This window comes from Notolepis coatsorum (genome assembly GCF_963971535.1).
Source record: "Notolepis coatsorum genome assembly, chromosome: 6".
Taxonomy (NCBI): domain Eukaryota; kingdom Metazoa; phylum Chordata; class Actinopteri; order Aulopiformes; family Paralepididae; genus Notolepis; species Notolepis coatsorum.
Window position 1 is genome coordinate 2111161 of NC_140170.1, and position 20687 is coordinate 2131847.

Here is a 20687-nt window from a genome sequence, read left to right on the forward strand (position 1 = left end):
AGCAAGGTCTGTACCGTTGAGAACCTTCTTTGTCATTTGTAACAGCAATGCAAGGTTTAATGATTTGAATCAAGCATATTGCAACTCCTTCCGATTAAATCCCAACGAGATGCTCTGGAATTCATAGAAGCCACTACTTACTGCCAATATTTGTACATATACCCTCCCTATACTCTTATAGTTACGCTGCTGGCCAGTATGACTTACTACTATGGTGTCTTTATACACAGTACATTTTGCAGAGTAAATTTTACTTTGAGTAAAATGTACTCAGTTTGAGTAAAATTTACTCTGCGAAATTTACTGTGTACCTGTATCACTGTACATATTAATACTACAACTCTGTACACATTTCTGATTGGCACTACTCTGTAGTACTAATCTATATATTTTATATTACTATTGCACTTTACTGTTACATTTGCACTCTGGTTGGATGCCAAACTTATTTTCGTTGTACTGTAATACTTTTGCTGTATGATGATGACAATACATTTTAATCTAATCTAATTAAATCTAATTAACTGGGGAGAAGATGCACTACTACTCCCAGAACATTATTAAAAGACCGTGAGCTACTATTATTCTTAATAATATCAAATACAATTATTTCAGTACTCAATAATCTTTATGAATGCGATTATTATTAACGATTTCCCGGAGAGAGAAACAAATAGGTATTTTTGTATCACAAACAGTAGGCCTACTGTATTTGTAAATCTGGTATGTCATAAATGTATAGATGTAGCAGTACTGTCTATCTGTATGTCATGTATGTTGTTATATATGTTATGATGAATTGAAAATGGGGGACCCTGATGTAAACAAGACGAAAGTCTTTCTCTGGTCTGCATTGTGTGAGTGTGTGTATTGAGCTGTACTGTACTGCACCCATTCTGCAATCTGTTAATAAAGTTTTCAATCAATCAATTGAATTCAGAGAGGAAAAAAGAGATGTAGGAGGACGAGGACGCATCAGTAACCTCGTTCCCAGCTTTATCTCGAGAGGCAGTTCTTGTCACGTGCTGCTCCTGGAATAGTTTTGATTGGACAACATAGGTTACTAGCTAGCTAGCGGCTAGTGGGAGCTAGCCTGGCTAGCCGACCCAATAATAATGTGGCTAAAGAAGACTGTGGCTTTTCCCACGTTAACCTCCACTAACGCAATCATTTACCATGGCTGGTGGAGTCCACTGACAGAGGTGCCATCATTGCTGTGGCTCAAATGCATCGACGTTGTCAACAATACCACGAAAAGTAGTGCATCCGGGAGAGAAGAATAGCAGGTAAGAGAGAGAGGCCACTGCAGCCAACAGTAACATACCGGGGATCAGCTGTGTAGCTAACTAGGTGATTGATTGATTGATTGATTGATTGATTGATTGATTGATTGATTGAAAATGTTATTAACAGATTGCAGATTGATGAATTGAAAATGGGGGACCCTGATGTAAACAAGACGAAAGTCTTTCTCTGGTCTGCATTCCCTTAACAATTGTGTGTATTTGAGCTGTACTGTACTGTACCCATTCTGCAATCTGTTAATAAAGTTTCCAATCAATCAATCAATCAATCAAAATGGGTACAATACAGTACAGCTCAATACACACAATTGTTAAGGGGATGCAGACCTCAGAGAAAGACTTTAGTCTTGTTTTCATCAGGGTCCCCCATTTTCAATTCACCATAACATACATGACATACAGATAGACAGTACTGCTACATCTATACATTTATGACATACCAGATTTGCAAATACAGTACTGTTTGTGATACAAAAAGAGTCTAAAAAAGAGAGTATATACATTTGACGAAGAAACTGTACATCGGAGGTGGTTGGGTAGGGGGTGGGTGGGGGACACTGTACATTGGAATATTGACAAAGCCATACTTGGTAATTTACTGAACATTGGTAGAGGTAGACAGTACTGTTACATCTATACATTTATGACATACCAGATTTACAAATACAGTACTGTTTGTGATACAAGAAGAGTCTAAAAAAGAGAGTATATACATTTGACGAAGAAACTGTACATTGGAGGAGGTTGGGTAGGGGGTGGGGTGCAGCATCAGCACCTCGGTGGTGTCAGTCACACTAGTAGTGGAAGAATCAGCGTTATTTATGATGCAGGTTATTATAACGCGTTGTGTTGTATTAAGTAACGTTAGCGAGGTGACATTGACGTTAGAGTTAACGTTATTGTCACTATGAATTGAAAATGGGGGACCCTGATGTAAACAAGACGAAAGTCTTTCTCTGATCTGCATCCCCTTAACAATTGTGTGTATTGAGCCGTACTGTATTGTACCCATTCTGCAATCTGTTAAATAAAGTTTTCATTCATTCATTCATTGTTAGTTAAAATAATAGAATATTTAAGTAATTTATTAATCCCGAGGGAAACTCAGATCGCAGTCGCACCACAGATCGCTCACAATAAACATTTAGGTGGTCAACAATAAGAATACACAGTCAATATATACATTCTAAAATAATGTATAAAATAATGTATTCTAAAATACACAGTCCAAAATATACAGTAAAATGTGCAGGAAGAAGTGTCTGTAACGGGTAACTGGTAACCAGGGATGTTTTGCGCAGACACCTGTGCAGCAAACACTGGAGAAGATAATGTTGTCAGTGCACACATGACATAACGTGGTTGTCAACAACATCATGCCATTGACCTGTATGATGTGAGCTGTTACCATTCAGTGTTAATTTACTAGACTCGAAAGAGGACAGTGTGTAGGATAAGTTACACCTTGTTTCCATGATCGATCTGAGATGACTATTACGTTAAGTGTATCTGGCGGCTTCTGGCCTATTTAGTTTAAGTCTAAGTTACCCAGTGTGATATACACAAATCATGTCGTCATTGTGTGTGTACTCAAGCTTTCAGTTATGTGTTATGATGATGTTATGATAAAGCAGTCTATTATGTGCTCTTCCCTGCCTGCTGCTTGATTGAGATCAGAGCACAGGGTCGCCCCTGGAGCAGTTTTGGGGTTCAGTACTTTGCTCAATGGCACTTAGGCGGGATGCTGGCCACCGTAGATGTAATACCAGCTGGTGATCGAACCAGCAACCTTTTGGTTACCGGCCTCTTTACCTTAATATGTACAATAGGCTACATATCGGGTGAAAAACTGTGTGAGAAGCACTATCTTTCCGTGGCCATATTTATTTATCTGCACGGCAGTAGAAATGTCTCACATCCCAACGCTCCCACTGTCTCTCACATCCCACGGCCCTCACACTGTCTCACATCCCACGCTGTCTCACATCCCACGGCCCTCACACTGTCTCACATCCCACGCTGTCTCACATCCCACGGCCCTCACACTGTCTCACATCCCACGCTGTCTCACATCCCACGCCCCTCACACTGTCTCACATCCCACGCTGTCTCACATCCCACGCCCCTCACACTGTCTCACATCCCCACGCCCCTCACACTGTCTCACATCCCACGGCCCTCACACTGTCTCACATCCCACGCTGTCTCACATCCCACGCCCCTCACACTGTCTCACATCCCACACTGTCTCACATCCCACGGCCCTCATACTGTCTCACATCCCACGCCCCTCACACTGTCTCACATCCCCACGCTCACACTGTCTCACATCCCACGCCCCTCACACTGTCTCACATCCCACGCTCACACTGTCTCACATCCCACGCCCCTCACACTGTCTCACATCCCCACGCCCCTCATACTGTCTCACATCCCACGCCCCTCACACTGTCTCACATCCCCACGCTCACACTGTCTCACATCCCACCCCCCTCACACTGTCTCACATCCCACGCCCCTCACACTGTCTCACATCCCCACGCTCACACTGTCTCACATCCCACGCCCCTCACACTGTCTCACATCCCACGCCCCTCACACTGTCTCACATCCCACGCCCCTCATACTGTCTCACATCCCACCCCCCTCACACTGTCTCACATCCCACGCCCCTCACACTGTCTCACATCCCACGCCCCTCACACTGTCTCACATCCCCACGCCCCTCACACTGTCTCACATCCCCACGCCCCTCACACTGTCTCACATCCCACGCCCCTCACACTGTCTCACATCCCACGCCCCTCACACTGTCTCACATCCCACGCCCCTCACACTGTCTCACATCCCACCCCCCTCACACTGTCTCACATCCCACGCCCCTCACACTGTCTCACATCCCACGGCCCTCACACTGTCTCACATCCCACCCCCCTCACACTGTCTCACATCCCACGCCCCTCACACTGTCTCACATCCCCACGCCCCTCACACTGTCTCACATCCCCACGCCCCTCACACTGTCTCACATCCCACGCCCCTCACACTGTCTCACATCCCACGCTGTCTCACACTGTCTCACATCCCACGCTGTCTCACACCCCACGCCCCTCACACTGTCTCACATCCCACGCCCCTCATACTGTCTCACATCCCACCCCCCTCACACTGTCTCACATCCCACGCTGTCTCACATCCCACGCCCCTCACACTGTCTCACATCCCCACGCCCCTCACACTGTCTCACATCCCACGCTGTCTCACATCCCACGCCCCTCACACTGTCTCACATCCCCACGCCCCTCACACTGTCTCACATCCCACGCTGTCTCACATCCCACGCCCCTCACACTGTCTCACATCCCACGCCCCTCACACTGTCTCACATCCCCACGCCCCTCACACTGTCTCACATCCCCACGCCCCTCACACTGTCTCACATCCCACGCCCCTCATACTGTCTCACATCCCACCCCCCTCACACTGTCTCACATCCCCACGCCCCTCACACTGTCTCACATCCCCACGCCCCTCACACTGTCTCACATCCCCACGCCCCTCACACTGTCTCACATCCCCACGCCCCTCACACTGTCTCACATCCCCACGCCCCTCACACTGTCTCACATCCCACCCCCCTCACACTGTCTCACATCCCACGCCCCTCACACTGTCTCACATCCCACCCCCCTCACACTGTCTCACATCCCACCCCCCTCACACTGTCTCACATCCCACTAGGGCTGACCTTTGAATACATTTTTTGGCATTCGAAGCTTCGGGGCCGAGATTCGATTTTAATTCGAAGCTTCGAGATACATTTTTTTTTTAATAAAAAGTATAAATATTTTTTGGTTTTGTTGTGGGACTTGTACAGCACTTTGTCAGTGCTGTAAAGTTGAAACCTTTTTAAATCTTAGACAAACGAAACACTTTGCTTTCATGAAATATTGTAAGCCGTCATTTGAGGCTTTATAAAAGCAGCACAATGAACACAAATCTGTCAGTGCCGAGTCCGACCTCATCTTAAATAACAAACAGCATTGCTTGTTGTAGTTGTAGGCAGAGTTGATTTAGCAAACAAATTTAATTTATTTTTTATTTTTTTTATATATTTTAATTTTATTTTCCCAATCCCATGCCCATCGAACGAAGCTTCGAAGTATTTAAGACGGCCCTACATCCCACACTGTCTCACATCCCACGCTCACACTGTCTCGCTGACAACATCTCTACAGAATAACATGTCAGCTTAAGTTCACACCACGTCTCACTCTCTGCTTACAACTTCACAGAGAATGTGTGAAGCATGTTTCCCTTTAGCTTTCTTAGTGATAGGAGGATGAGCAGATTAACCACGGCATAGATAACATATTAGGTAGTGTTATGTTAGTCTATTGCTGTTACATTTAGTCTGTGGCTGGCCTATATTCATGTCTTTCTACTATTACCCTGCCCATACCTGTACCTCCCCTCCCCCCTGCCCCATGCTGTTATGAGTATGACGCCCACATTTCCCCAAGGGGATCAATAAAGGAATATCTTATCTTATCTTTAACCTTTTGTCTAGCATAGTAGCCAGACACCTTGTCAGCAATCAGACCCTTTTCTGTTCTGAAGTCCAGTTTTGCCTAACGTGCAGGAAGAAAACAGTACTTCATTATAAACCAACTGTTAGCAGTAGGCTATTCAAAATTCCCATACTTATATTTAGGCCTATATCTACGGCTGCAGCATTTTGAGAACTATTAGGAATGTCTGAGCAGTGACCACTAAGTGTGGCTATATTTATGTTTTTCTTCTATTCCCCTGCCCATACTACCTGTACCTCCCCTCCCCCATGCTGCTATGAGGCCCACATTTCCCCAAGGGGATCAATAAAGGAATATCTTATCTTATGCGGTCAGGTGGCCCACCACAAATAGAGTTCCCAAAACTGCTGCGATTCTAGTTTTGTGCACACTAAAGGCTGAGACGATATGCCATTTGGAAGAATCGATAAATCGGGACAAAATTATCGATAAAGATTGATTTTTTTAATGATTATTTATCTAAAAAACGAACTACAGCATCGCAAAAACTACAGTGAGTGCACGTGACATACACACACACACACACAAACTAACGTTAAATAATATTTTTTTTTTCTTTTTTAAGAAAAAAGTATTTAAATGTAATTAGTGATGCACCGATGTGAAAATTGTGGCCGATACCGATAACCGATATTAATATTGCTGTTCTGGCCGATACCGATATTTACAGATGTCGATATCTCTGTATAGAAAACACTTTTTTATGATGATCAAATAAAGATCTATTTTCCAAAACGCATAATTTTTTTTACTTTTGTAACTTATTTTCAGAAATGACTGATATTTTGAAACTATTTAAGGCCAAAACATGTAAAAAAAAAAAAAAAAGATAATAATTTTCTTTTTATTTATTATTTTTTTTTATCTGCCCATATCGGCCCTATCTTGATATCGGACCGATACCGATGTGTAAAAAAAAACTGCCATATCGGCCGATATATCGTGCATCACTAAATGTCATTATTATTATTATAATTTTTTACACATGCAAAAAAAACGATAAATGACGGCACTTGATTTCACGCAGTTATCGATAATTATCGATAAGTGGTCTCAGCCTTAGTGCACACCCCCCCCCCCCCCCGCAGCAGAGCGGTAGGAGCAGCCCACATAGTGAGCGTCCACATCGACCTGTGTGGGACCAGGCAGGGCAGCAGTGTGAACGGGCTCAGTAGAGCAGTGGTCCGTAGAGAATGTTGTGGTGATGATGAAACGGTGCCAAGTGGTGTCCGCTCCCACCTGAAGAGACGGCTGACCTGATTGGACGGTCCGCTCCCACCTGAAGAGACGGCTAACCTGATTGGACGGTCCGCTCCTGCACGGCGGGCCGGTGTTTGACATTTCAACCACTCTCTGTGGTACTTTTGTGCGTCTCGGTTTGTAAGGAGACGTAGTATATGTTACAAAGTCAATTAAGTCCCAATAACACCGCTCTCCACTCACACGGGCTATATAGATTTACAGCATCAATTATATAGGCTATAGGCTAACACGCTATATAGATTTACAGCATCAATTACATAGGCTGTAGCCTGTAAGCCTACTTTACATAAGGGCTTTTCCATGTAAATGTCAGCGTGAAAGGTTATGGACACGATGAGCACAAAAACACCTTGAAATACATCGCTTGTATATTTGTATAATAGCACACACATATGTATATGTTGGTGTTGATAATGGTATGTGGTTATTCTATCACAGCTAAGGAGCGTATAGTTCAGGCCAGGCCATGGTATATGGTTATTATATCACAGCTAAGGGGCGTAGTTCATGACAGGCCGTGGTATGTGGTTATTATATCACAATGAATCTATATGTAAAGCACAACCGTAACAAGACAGCAAACACAGGAACCAAACCAGGAGAGAAACAAGATACACGGAACAACTAAACAATTAAACCAGATCCAAACAGAGAAACGGAATCCCTAGAAGCGCTGAATAACTAACGGGAGCATGAACGGGTTTGGTGGCACTCCGCATGTCCTGGAAGATTACAATGTCCCGGATAAAGTTACCCTCAAATATCTGTGTTTACATTGACCTTAAAAACAATTGATAGGCTATATGAAGATTGAATGACATCATCTAAGGCATTTAGATGTATAATGTTATGTAGGGATGCACCGATATGAAAATTTGCCACCGATACCGATTGTTCAACTAACCACAATCGGCCGATACCGATATTTGTGGCTCTCTAAAAATCTCTAAATGTTTTGATGAATTGAAAATGGAGGACCCTTATGTAAAAAAGCCAAAAGTCTTTTTCTGGTCTTCATCCTCCAGTCCACTGAGCTGTACTGTATTGTACCCATTCTGCAATCTGTTAATAAAGTTTTCAATCAATCAATTAGACAAATGTATAGATTATAACCATATAACAAAAAATTATATTGTTTATGAAAATGTTTTAGCCCTATGCTTGACTATTATTTTAGGCATGGCAACAAATAAAATAATAATAATAAAATGAATAAACAAAATATTAAATAAATAAATAGGCTACACGTCTCTCTTTTTGTGTTACAAATTGTGCTCACCGATATGAACATAAGCCTCTTTACTTACTTAAAAAAAGGAAACATCAAGAAATATGTTTATGGTATTAATTCCACCATGCCATGTGTGTTTTTATTTTATAATGCTCCTGAGTCATGATTATTGCTGAAGTATGAGTCATACAATACTCACTGGCTTTCATAACAGACTAACTTGTCTTGCTCAAGACTTGTTTATTAGTTTTAATACATTTACATTTAGTCATTTAGCTGACGCTTTTATCCAAAGCGACTTACAAGTTCTGTACGACAAGTCATCAGGAAGGGTACAACTCTATCAGCTGAGTAACAATGTTCATCAAAGTGTTGCGTGTTACAGTGTAGGTTAGTTTATTAGGACAAGTGCATGACAGTAAGGTTAGTTAGGGTTAGGGTTTTTTATTTATTATTAATTTTTTTCATTATTTCAGATAATGGTTGAAGTGCGTCTTTAGTCGACGGCGAAAGATTGGACGGGATTCGGCTGTCCTAACTGGGGTGGGTAGTTCATTCCACCATTGTGGGGCAAGGACTGAGGATAGGCGACTTCTCCTTGATGACCCTCCCGGAGCTCGGATAGGAGTAGGTCTGAGGCGGCCAGAAGATGCAGAGCGTAGGGGTCTTGAGGGTGTGTAGTTAGAGACCATTGACTGGAGGTAGGCGGGAGCGGTTCCCTTTGCCGCACGGTATGCCAGGTCGAGGGCCTTGAAGCGGATACGTGCAGCAATGGGGAGCCAGTGCAGGTCCCTAAGAAGTGGGGTGACATGGGCCGACTTCGGTAGGTTTGAGATCAGGCGGGCCGCTGCGTTCTGAATGAGTTGAAGAGGCTTGGTGGCAGTGGCCGGGAGGCCAGCGAGCAGTGCGTTGCAGTAGTCGAGGCGGTAGATGACTATTGATTGGACGAGGAGTTGGGTGGCTTCTTTTGTCAGGAAGGGGCGGATCCTTCTGACGTTGCTCAGGAGGAATCTGCAGGTTCTGGTTGTTGCTGCGATGTGAGCAGAGAAGTTCAACTGGTCGTCGAGGACAACACCAAGGTTCTTGGCGGTCGGGGACGCGGTCACAGCTGCATTCTCGACTGTGATGGAAAGGTCGGTCAGGGGGGAGGATTTGGCCGGCAGGTGGAGCAATTCTGTTTTGCTTAGGTTCAGTTTGAGGTGGTTGGTCGTCATCCAGGCGGAGATGTCGGACAGACAGGCCGAGATCCGCTCAGAGACGTGGATATCTGAGGGAGGGAAGGAGAGGAAGAGTTGAGTATCGTCGGCATAACAATGATACGAGAAGCCATGAGACGTGATAATGTTACCTAGTGATTTAGTGTAGAGAGAGAAGAGAAGGGGTCCTAGGATCGAGCCCTGGGGGACACCTGTCCGCAGGGGGCGGGTGGCCGACAGGGTCCCTCTCCATGACACTTGGTAGGAGCGGTCATTGAGGTATGATGACAGCCATGTCAGCGCAGTTTTAGCCACTCCCATTCCTGCGAGGGCCGCGAGGAGGATCTGATGGTTGACTGTGTCGAAGGCTGCAGATAGATCTAGGAGAATCAGGACAGAGGAGAGGCCTTTCGCTTTTGCTAAGTGAAGTGCCTCTGTGACCGCAATGAGGGCCGTTTCTGTCGAGTGGCCAGTCCGGAAGCCAGACTGATTAGGGTCTAGGAGGTCATTCTGTAATAAGAGAGCACTATCTCTCTCAACCAAAGCAATGCATGTAGATGGCAACAGAACAATTTAGATTGACAGTCGATTCTGCCAATTACGTCACACCGCTTGCACCCACCTCTGCTGTTCTTACCACCAATCGGCAAGCGCTTATTCGTTTTTTACTTCCGGGAAATCTACCATTGATTTTCGATCAACAACAAAGCTAATAACGCTAGCTCCCCGTGGCCCACGAGTAGACTACCAGCGCTCCGCAGGAGTACTAAACGAGGCATAATGATTTTACTGCAACGAATGTTATAATAAAAGCTTTTCTATACATTTGTCTGATTGAAAACTTTATTAACAGATTGCAGAATGGGTACAATTCAGTACGGGCTCTCTGAGCAAAGGAAGGAAGTGAGAGATATGAATGAGTAATGCTTGCTATGTTCGGGTAAATATGCTGATGTTATTGAACGTGTAACTATATTTTCTTTTTGATCCACTTTTTCTCCCATTTTCTATATATTTTCTCCCATCCCAATTTCGTATCATCCAATTCAACCCTCCCCTGTCACGAACGCTGTTTCTTGCCTCCCACAAGCCGGCTGCAATGTGGACTAAGTCATACATAGCACAAGTCCCCTCCGGTACTTGAGGTAACAGCAGTCGCATCTTTTCACCTGCGCAGCTCGATCTCTCAGTGGCGAGGAGTAACGCATGGGAGGCTCACGCTGCCCCAGACACTTCCTGATTCTACTGCGCAGGCGCACCAACCGACCTGTAGGAGTCGCTGTCCACAACGCCCGATCCCCACCCATCAGTTTCCCACCCCCTAATATGGCCAATGTGTATTATGAACGACCAGCTAAACTGAAAGCAATGTGGAGCGCTGGGCTCGAACAGGCAAGCCCAGCGTCTCCGTCATTCGTGGCGAGCGCCTTGCCCACTACGCCACGTAGCCGCCCTGAACGTGTAACTATATAACGTTAATTTCACAAAACGAATGCCATTGTTAATCATAAGTAGTAACTTTGATGCAGTAGCTTGTGTGGGCAGATTGCTTGACTGAAACTTTTTTCAAAGTTTGAACGTGTGGACCAGATCGACGCGACACAAATTGACGGATATTTATCGGCCACTGCCAGGCACATTTGAGCTTAACAAGTCACTTATCGGCCGATACCGATACCCGACCGATATATCGGTGCACCCCTAATGTATTGAAAAGTAGGTTACTTTTGTTTATACGTTATATTCCAAATAAGATAAGTCCTGTCAGAAGACTCAGGTGCAGCTGTCAAGCAAAACCATTTAACTCTTTGAATTATTTTTTTCTTTACTATTCTTTGTTTTTTCTTTAATTTCTTTCTTTCTGTTTTTATATCCCTTTGTCATGGTTCTCAGTTAAAGTATTAGCCTAAGTTAAAGAGTTAAAGAATATAAATATCTTGACATCTGGCTTGATGAGAAATTTACATTTAAATGCCATGTAGATAGTCTTAGATTTATTATTGGTGACCGACTCAGTTATGGTTCCATCATTGTATCCTATTATGCTAAGGTTAAGATAAGATTAGGGGTGCACCGATATATCGGTATCGGCCGATATGTGCCTTGTTGACTGCAATCGGCCTATCGGCCGATAAGAAACCATATATCAATGGTAGTGGCCGATAATGAAAAATAAAATAAAAAAACATTTACTTTTATTACATTTTTTTTATTTTATATAAATATCCTCAAACTAAATCCTCAATTTGAATAAAGTGATTAATCTGATTAAATGAGTTTTTTTATTTTTATTAAATCAACTTTCTTTAATGAATATAACTCATCAGTTTCGTCAACATAAATAATCCAATCAGGGCACGGTTGGTACGAAAGTGATGGTGACGTCTTGATGGAGCGCCGAGTGCCAAGCGGATGCAGATGGGCTACATAATTTATGATAAATGTTTTATTTAAATTTGTATGATGAGTCATATCATATACTATAATAGTATAATATTAGTGTAGCCTAATCTTTATCTGCAACTGTGAAGAAAAACCCCATTGGTTTAAACAGAATGAATAGACGCATAAAAAATATATATATTAAAAAAATAAATCACATTTTTTATTTTGTTGTTGAATTTTAATAAAGAGAGAATTTTGCCAGGACACAAATATCGGTATTGGATCGGCCGATTGTGTTATTTGAAGTATTGGTATCGGCCGCAAATTTTCATATCGGTGCATCCCTAGATAAGATAAGATGATGCTTTATTGATCCCCTTGGGGAAATTCGGGTGTCAAAGCAGCATGGGGGGGGGGGGGGGGGGGGGATACAGGGTGGGGGATGCATAGCTTCACAGTCCTATATATACTATATATATATATATGCTTTGCTATGTTTTTTTTTCTTTCTTTTAATCTTATACCTTGCCTCACACTATTTTGTTTTTATCAACTTGCTTGTGAAGCACTTTGGTGTCAGCTGCCGCTGCCTGGAAATGTGCTATACAAATAAAACTGACTTGACTTGACTTGACAATAGGCACACAAATACAATATAATGTAAAAAAAAAAGTACAAACAGCGTTAAGCCCATCGGGGCGTGTTGATGTAACGTGGTCAGTACAACAGAGTTAACTTAAGCCCATCGGGGCGTGTTGTTGGTGTAAGTAGTACTCAGTCAGTAGTACTCATTTATATATCTTATACCCAGTTTAATCACATTGTACATTACTATTGCACTTTACTGTTCCATTTGCACTAGGGATGCACCGATCCGACTTTTTCAGTCCCGATACCGATGCCGATACTTGGGTTTGGGTATCGGCCGATACCGATCCGATACCCATTGTTCAAATTTTTTTAAATAAACATTTTATGGGCGGTCAGGTGGCGTAACGGAGATTGCGTTCGTCACCAAACCCCGGAGCGGCTAGATTCGCCTGTTCGAATCCAGCTCACAGCTCCGGGGTTGTCACCAGCTTGGCTGGCTGTTCACACCAATACAATTGGCTGTATTAGAGGGTGGGAGAAGCTGGCGGGGTGGGTCCGGGTCGCGTGTAACTGTTCCGCAACAGTAAGTTACTTCCGGGGTAGGCCTGATTGGCCCCGACAGGCACGTGACGCGCAACTTTCTCTGCCGCGCGGCACGCTCCGCGGAGCCCTTACGGAATTACGTAACCGTCCAAATACGCCATGACTCTCATTCGGCGCTATAGCTCACCTGGCAGAGCAGCGGTCCTGCGATCCTGCGGTCCGTTGTTGGTGAGTTCAAATCCCATCAAATCTTTTTTTTTTAACGTGATTTTTTTTTTAACATGTATTCTTTCGCCGGTTAAGGTTAGGCATGGTTAAGATTAAGGTTAAGGTTAGGCATTGTTTCGGAGTTGGTTAAGGTTAGAACGGTTAAGTTTAGGCGCTGTTAAGGAGCTGGTTAAGGTTAGAGTTTGTCTTAGAGAATGGCAATATTCTTTCTATGGTTAAGGTTAGGCATGGTTAAGGTTAAGGTTAAGGTTAGGCATTGTTTCGGAGTTGGTTAAGGTTAGAACGGTTAAGTTTAGGCGCTGTTAAGGAGCTGGTTAAGGTTAGAGTTTGTGTTAGAGAATGGCAATAGACAGCCTATTTCCGCGCGACAGCTCTCAGCAGCCTCGTTGCGCGTCCTGAGTTTGCCGCGTCACGTGCCTGTCGGGGCCAATCAGGCCTACCCCGGAAGTCACTTACTGTTGCGGAACAGGTACACGCGTCCGGGTCGTTGTAAACAGCGACTCCTACAGTTCGGTCGGGGCGCCTGCTCAGCGCGGATAGGATCTAAGTGGGATAGTGTGATCCTTCCACACGCTACGCCCTCTCAGGGAGGATCCGCACTGCCAGGTGAAAAGAAGCGGTTGATTGGCTGGACGTGTGTCGGAGGAAGCACGTGATAGCCTCCACTCTCCCAGATGATCTGACTGTGGGGGCTAAGTGCGCAGCGACCAGGAAGGGATTGGGAATTGGCATACGACTAACATTGGGATGGGAGAAAATCTGAGGAAAATGGAGGGAAAAAAAGATCAATAAAAAAAAATATAAACATTTTATCCACGTTTTTTTTATTTTATATATATTTAAATATATTTTGTTTTTAAGAATTGTAAACCATCACAAGTGTGTTTTTGATTTGTTCTAAACAAAGACAGAAAATAAACTTCATTCATTCAATTAATAAACTGTATGTCTCACTGTCACTGTGTGGAAGAGACTGGGATCATTGTTTTGTGCAACAAGGCAACATCAGGCTTGACTTAAAACATTACTTTCCCAACTTAGTGAAACTAAATGTAACAAATTAACACATAGATATAAATGTACTGAATGGTTATTTCTTATTTTATTTATTATAAAAAAAAATAAAAAAAAAGATATATATATATATATATATATATATATCCGATAATTTTTTTTTTACCGATACCCGATCCAGCTATTTTACTGATATCGGCGGCCGATACCGATACCAATATCGGATCGGTGCATCCCTAATTTGCACTCTGGTTGTTGGATGCCAAACTTCTTCTCGTTGTACTGTACTTGTGCTGCATGATGACAATACATTCTAATCTAATCAAATCTAATCATTAGTGGTTTATAACTGGGCACCTGGATCTCAGGTCCCCAAGGCCCCTCCCACCTCACCTCACCCCAGAGAGGTGCAGCCCTGACACCTGAGCCCGTGACACATCCACCTCTCTCTCTCTCTCTCTCTCTCTCTCTCTCTCTCTCTCTCTCTCTCTCTCTCTCTCTCTCTCTCTCTCTCTCTCTCTCCTCCCTGCTCCTCCTCCTCGCCGCTCGTCTCACCGTACGCCAACGACTTTGCTTTATAATCGACCTCATGTTCGCCTGTGTTCTTTTTGGTTTCGTTTCCTACCTTTTGACACAATGTTTATTCACACCTTTCAGCCCCTGCCATGGCAGCTGGCGTCAGTCTGCTGAGTGACCTGCCCTCCTCCTCCTCCTCCTCCTCCTCCTCCTCCCTCCCTCCACCCAGCGGGGCCTGCAGAGCAGAGATCAGCAGAGACATGGAGACAGGTAGGAGAGAGCGCTACCACCACCGTCCACCACCAGTACCTTTCAATTAGACATTTAGATTTTCAAGGGCTTTTTGACTTTTAAAAAAGTTTGGGAGGGAGAGACATTTGTTTACATTTTTACAAGATTACAGGGGTAGTAATCTGCGGGGTATTACAAAGTCTTAAAAAGTATTAAAGGTCTTAATAGATACAGAATGATATCCTGAATGAGTTTACGAAACATATCTTACTATGAGATTTCTTAAAAGCATAATGTCAATCATCATGAATCAAAACAAAATAATTTTGAGCCTCAATTTGACTCAATTCTGATTCTGTCTCTGCCCAATGTAGTCACCACAAATCATGTGCAACTCAGATTCGGCTCAAACAAGGGAAACACGTTTCGCAATTATGCCACATCAATGTGGAACGCCCTACCCACAGCCGTAAACAAATTTGAATCCCTACCCACCTTCAAAACAGCTCTAAAAGATCACCTATGGGAGGCTGCAATTCTAAACTGGCCCCCGTAATATGTTTATTATTAAGAGTCAGATAGTCCTAACAGTATTTATTATTAAGAGTCAGATAGTCCTAACAGTGTTTATTATTAAGAGACAGTCCTAACAGTGTTTATTATTAAGAGTCAGACAGTCCTAACAGTGTTTATTATGAAGAGTCAGATAGTCCTAACAGTGTTTATTATTAAGAGTCAGATAGTCCTAACAGTATTTATTATTAAGAGTCAGATAGTCCTAACAGTGTTTATTATTAAGAGTCAGACAGTCCTAACAGTGTTTATTATTTAGAGTCAGACAGTCCTAACAGTGTTTATTATTAAGAGTCAGATAGTCCTAACAGTGTTTATTATGAAGAGTCAGACAGTCCTAACAGTGTTTATTATTTAGAGTCAGACAGTCCTAACAGTGTTTATTATTAAGAGTCAGATAGTCCTAACAGTGTTTATTATTAAGAGTCAGACAGTCCTAACAGTGTTTATTATTAAGAGTCAGACAGTCCTAACAGTGTTTATTATTTAGAGTCAGACAGTCCTAACAGTGTTTATTATTAAGAGTCAGACAGTCCTAACAGTGTTTATTATTAAGAGTCAGATAGTCCTAACAGTGTTTATTATTAAGAGTCAGATAGTCCTAACAGTGTTTATTATTAAGAGTCAGACAGTCCTAACAGTGTTTATTATTAAGAGTCAGACAGTCCTAACAGTGTTTATTATTAAGAGTCAGACAGTCCTAACAGTGTTTATTAATAAGAGTCAGACAGTCCTAACAGTGTTTATTATTAAGAGTCAGATAGTCCTAACAGTGTTTATTATTAAGAGTCAGACAGTCCTAACAGTGTTTATTATTAAGAGTCAGATAGTCCTAACAGTGTTTATTAGTAAGAGTCAGACAGTCCTAACAGTGTTTATCATTAAGAGTCAGATAGTCCTAACAGTGTTTATTATTAAGAGTCAGACAGTCCTAACAGTGTTTATTATTAAGAGTCAGATAGTCCTAACAGTGTTTATTATTAAGAGTCAGATAGTCCTAACAGTGTTTATTATTAAGAGTCAGACAGTCCTAACAGTGTTTATTATTAAGAGTCAGATAGTCCTAACAGTGTTTATTATTAAGAGTCAGATAGTCCTAACAGTGTTTATTATTAAGAGTCAGACAGTCCTAACAGTGTTTATTATTAAGAGTCAGATAGTCCTAACAGTGTTTATTATTAAGAGTCAGATAGTCCTAACAGTGTTTATTATTAAGAGTCAGACAGTCCTAACAGTGTTTATTATTAAGAGTCAGATAGTCCTAACAGTGTTTATTATTAAGAGTCAGATAGTCCTAACAGTGTTTATTATTAAGAGTCAGACAGTCCTAACAGTGTTTATTATTAAGAGTCAGACAGTCCTAACAGTGTTTATTATTAAGAGTCAGACAGTCCTAACAGTGTTTATTATTAAGAGTCAGACAGTCCTAACAGTGTTTATTATTAAGAGTCAGACAGTCCTAACAGTGTTTATTATGAAGAGTCAGACAGTCCTAACAGTGTTTATTATTAAGAGTCAGACAGTCCTAACAGTGTTTATTATTAAGAGTCAGACAGTCCTAACAGTGTTTATTATTAAGAGTCAGACAGTCCTAACAGTGTTTATTATTAAGAGTCAGACAGTCCTAACAGTGTTTATTATTAAGAGTCAGATAGTCCTAACAGTGTTTATTATTAAGAGTCAGACAGTCCTAACAGTGTTTATTATTAAGAGTCAGACAGTCCTAACAGTGTTTATTATTAAGAGTCAGATAGTCCTAACAGTGTTTATTATTAAGAGTCAGATAGTCCTAACAGTGTTTATTATTAAGAGTCAGATAGTCCTAACAGTGTTTATTATTAAGAGTCAGACAGTCAGACAGTCCTAACAGTGTTTATTATTAAGAGTCAGATAGTCCTAACAGTGTTTATTATTAAGAGTCAGATAGTCCTAACAGTGTTTATTATTAAGAGTCAGACAGTCAGACAGTCCTAACAGTGTTTATTATTAAGAGTCAGATAGTCCTAACAGTGTTTATTATTAAGAGTCAGATAGTCCTAACAGTTCTCAAGTTCACCAGCCGTTAGTTCTCCAGCAGTTGGCAGCAGTCTGTGCGCACGGTTGTGAGCCTGATGGCTACTGGCAGGAAGGACTGGCTGAGGTAGTTTGTGGTGTGTCGTGGGGGGATAAGTCTATGGCTGAACGTGCTTCTCATCTTGGCTTACTCCTCGTAAATCAGTGGGTAGTGTGCTTGATGCTCTTGAGCATGGCACTAACACTGCCAGGTGTAGTGTAGGGGTGCGACTCCCACTGGGGCCCACTCATACTGGAACATAATGCTGTCACTCGCTCTCGCCTTGTACGGCTGAAATACAGTGAGATTGTTGTGACGGGTATTGCAGAAATGGTGATATGATTCACAATATTAGAGGGAATGGTATTGTCGTCTGCATCTCATCTTCATAGAAACATTTGTTAAAATGACGGTGTTATTCGTGCCGTGGTTTTTACCAAATGTTTCCATAGTAGTCTGTAGAATCATGTAGTTTGTAGGCCAGGACTCTCTGCAGCTTTGGGTTTTGCCTCTGCCACGAGTAAATCTGCATTTCACTATGATGCCTCTAGCTCATGGAATAAACTCCAACAACAATCCTTAAAGCTTGAGATTCTCTCCTCTATTGCGGAGTTTAAAACCTTGATCTCCGACCTTTGTCAATCAAGTCTGTAGAGTACATAATGTAAGGTCTGTAGAATATAGTTTGTAGGCCAGGTCGTCTCTGCAGCACCTTGGGTCTTGCCTCTGCTATGAGTAAATCTGCATAGTCACTGGTAGATCTGTCATCTTCACTGGTAGATCTGTCACCTTCACTTGTAGAAATATGTCAGATTTTTTCTTCTGCTGACTTAAGTATGATTTTTATGAACAATCTGCAGTGTAAGGTTCACATAATTAAAACAATCCATCAGGATAAGTGGAAGGTGGAGATATGGAAAAAACCTAAACTTAGAAAATATGTTGAAATTAAAAATGAGTATTTTACTGAACCTTATGTACTGTTAAACTTAAAGAGAAGACGGAGGTCTCTGTGTGCCCAGTTGAGGTCTGGCACCCTGCCATTGGCTGTGGAAGTGGGTAGATTCCAAGGTAAACCTGAGGAGGAGCGGTTGTGTGTTCTCTGTGATCTGGGAGTGGTGGAGGATGAATATCATTTTGTTTTTTATTGCCCTTTGTACACCGCTTTGAGGAGGGCTTTATTTGAGAAAATTCTAATTGTAAATCCGGATTTGCTTTGGCAGTCTGAGAGTTGTATTGTTGAGTTGTTTTTTTGTGGAGGAGATCTTCAGTTTTGCAGGATTTCTGGAGAAAGCATGGCACTTGAGACAAAACACACTGTATCCTATATAATTGTATATGAATTGCTCTTGTTTCTTTGTTTACATACATTGCTTACGGCTTGTTATATTACGTTTTTTTTGTGTGGCCATCTTGGTCTATATAACTTATTGTCAATGTCAAGTATACTATTATATACTTATTGTTTATGTGTCTTGTAAGCCCATATGGGCAGGGCATACACCTGTATGTAAATAAAAAACATCAAATCAAATCATGTAGATCAGTCACTAGGGATGGGTACCGAATTCGGTACTTTTAAAGGTACTTACCGAAACACGTCGGTACTACCGAGTATCGATTCATGTGAGATACCAAAAAAAAGTTAAAATAAATTATTGTTTTTGGGATTCGAACTTCGTCAGGGTTTTTCGAACGAACGTTCGAACCTTCGTCTTTAATAAAAAAAAAATTATTTTATTTTAAATATATTTTTTCAAAATGTGTATATATATATATATTTTTTTTTATATAAATATCCTCAAACTAAATCCTCAATTTGAATAAAGTGATTAATCTGATTAAATGAGTCTTTCTTTTTTATTAAATGAACTTTCTTTAATGAATATAACTTAGCTTAACTTTTTTTTAATACTATAATATTAGTGTAGCCTAATCTTTATCTGCAACTGTGAAGAAAACCCCCATTGGTTTAAACAGAATGAATAGACACATAAAAGAAATATAAAAAAAAAATATATATATATATATATATATTATTTTTTATTAAAAAATGTAAAATTAAAATTTTGATTTAGAATGTTAACGTAACGTTCGAACATTCGGGCTCAGCCTTATTCACTGGTGGATCAGTCACCTTCACTGGTGCCGAGGGGTGAAAGGACACGCATCCAAACGCCCGGGGCAGGCGCGTTGCTCTCTTGAGTTAAAAGACTTTAAAACGAGACAAAAAACAAGATGGCCTATTTCACGCAACCAGACGGATGCCCTTTCCAGAGGAGGAGAGAGAGCGATGTATCGTCCCTCCATGACAGGCTCATCATCCTCCCTGCTGCAGCAGCACCGCGCTCAGCCCAGACCCCCCCCCCCCCCCCTCTGGGCCCTGGATGCGGTCGCCATGGAGACCCTTCAAACGCTTCGGCTGAACTAATAGATTGCATTGACCTCTCGTGGTCTCCTTTGTGCCATCGGGCATTATGGTGAGGTAAAGAGACACTAGAGAGAGAGAGGGAGAGAGAGGAGGGATAAAGATAAGCAGAGAGAATGCAGAGAGATGGAGAGAGAGAGGGAGGGGGCTAATAGCTATATTATTGTTCCAGTTGACCTGCTTGTGGTGCAACAGCATTTCTGTCTAAATTCCCTAGTGATGTTGCACTTGATCGTATGATGTTAACAAAGGCATTTTCTCACAGATAAGAGATACTCCTCTTTCTCTCTTTCTCTCTCTCTTACACACACCATTTCTCTCTGTCTCTCCTTCTCTCACCATTATAGTTTATTTTTTCTCTTACATACTCTTTTATTTTGTCTAGCTTTTGGGTTTCTCATGAGAGAGAGAGAGAGAGAGAGAGAGAGCGAGGAGAGAAAAAAAGCAATGCTTGTAAAATATTGAATCATCCCTCTTTTGGTTTTGAATGATGTTCCAATATGAGGGAACAATGAATTAGTCACGTGTGTATGTCTCTC

At 42.0% G+C, this 20687-nt stretch overlaps 1 protein-coding gene across 1 annotated transcript in view; it reads left to right on the forward strand.

Moving 5' to 3' along the window:
- ptpdc1a (protein tyrosine phosphatase domain containing 1a) overlaps positions 1-20687 on the forward strand; it is a gene marked incomplete at its 5' end in the record, with an annotated part of 47621 nt that overhangs the window by 17133 nt on the left and 9801 nt on the right. The window lies entirely within an intron of this gene.